Raw genomic sequence first — 1,402 nt, 5'->3', positions numbered from 1 at the left:
CTGTTTTTTTCCGTGTGTATACATTATATAATAAATTTTCGATTCACTAGTATTGATTCACTCGATTCATTCTATAGTATATTTCAAAATAGTTTTAAGTAATTAACTCTTTGTGGACCGACGATTCCATTTGGAATCATTCTTTTATTTCGTATATATATATATATATATATATATATATATATATATAAATAATCGCAGTCAACTGACGATCGTCTTAGAAGAGGAAATAATTAGACTAAAAGTTCTACATAAATAATGGAACAGATTATTATCTGAAAATATTATTTAACATGATGTGTAAAAAATTTACTTATCTTAGTGAATAAATGCTAGCGCATGCAAATAGATTTTTATTCCTTAGAAATACATGTAAAAGTCTCCTGAGTAGTCACCGCGACCATATTGGATCATGACGTCAAATGCGAGAAATGACATATTGAAGTTTGTTCTTCTTCTTCTTCTTGAATTTCTCTTGTTTGGATTTCCGAACCAACGCACAAGATCACAGTATTATGCGATGATTTTGGATAAAAAAATCCAGTGATATAGTCTCTTCGGGGAATAGAGATTCCACATCAGATCAACTCATACTCATTCAAAATGTTACTCCCAGAGTCGATACCAGCTTTTCATTTGAAAATCGACATATTGAAGTTTCTTGTAAAGAGGATTGGACAGAGCGGAAGGTCTTTATGAAATTGTAATATATATTTTCACGTATATTAGTGTCAATGCTATCTTGTGAGTTTGATGCTGCATTTATCAATAATAATAAGTAAAAAATTAACGGAACAAAATTCGAATTTCGAATTCGAGATTCCTCATTTTCATACCTCTATACTAAAGTTACACGACTGCATATTTCGTTATACCAGATATTCTGTTCTATTTACATACACTGAAAATGAAATTAGGAACGTAAGTATCACAACGAACTCTCTCTGACATACGCGAACCTTCCGCTCTATCTAATCCTCTTTGATTTCTTGCATGCTATTTGTAAAAAGAATTTGAGTAAAACAAAATAATAAGATCTTTTAAAATATTTGTAAAAACGGCACCGCTGATAGTCAGTAAACAGTTAGTAAAAACGCATTTACATAATGCGCACGTGTAATATTTTTTCACTTTAAGTGTCTTTTACTGACTGTCGCAGCAGATAAGAATAGGTTCGTCGACTCATTTTTATAAGTAAATCTTTTGAAGCAATCTCATTATTTTTTTACCCAAATTCTCTTTATTTACAAATGTAAGAAACTTTAACGTATTATTTCTCGCTTATAACGTCACTATTCAATATGACTGCAATTACTACTCGGCACTTAGATTTAAAAAGTAACAACGTTTGATGTTAACATCTCTCTCTCTCTCTCTCTCTCTCTCTCTCTCTCTCTCTCTC

This window comes from Atta colombica, unplaced genomic scaffold (assembly GCF_001594045.1).
Source record: "Atta colombica isolate Treedump-2 unplaced genomic scaffold, Acol1.0 scaffold187, whole genome shotgun sequence".
Lineage (NCBI taxonomy): Eukaryota > Metazoa > Arthropoda > Insecta > Hymenoptera > Formicidae > Atta > Atta colombica.
Note: the sequence above shows the minus strand (reverse complement) of the source record.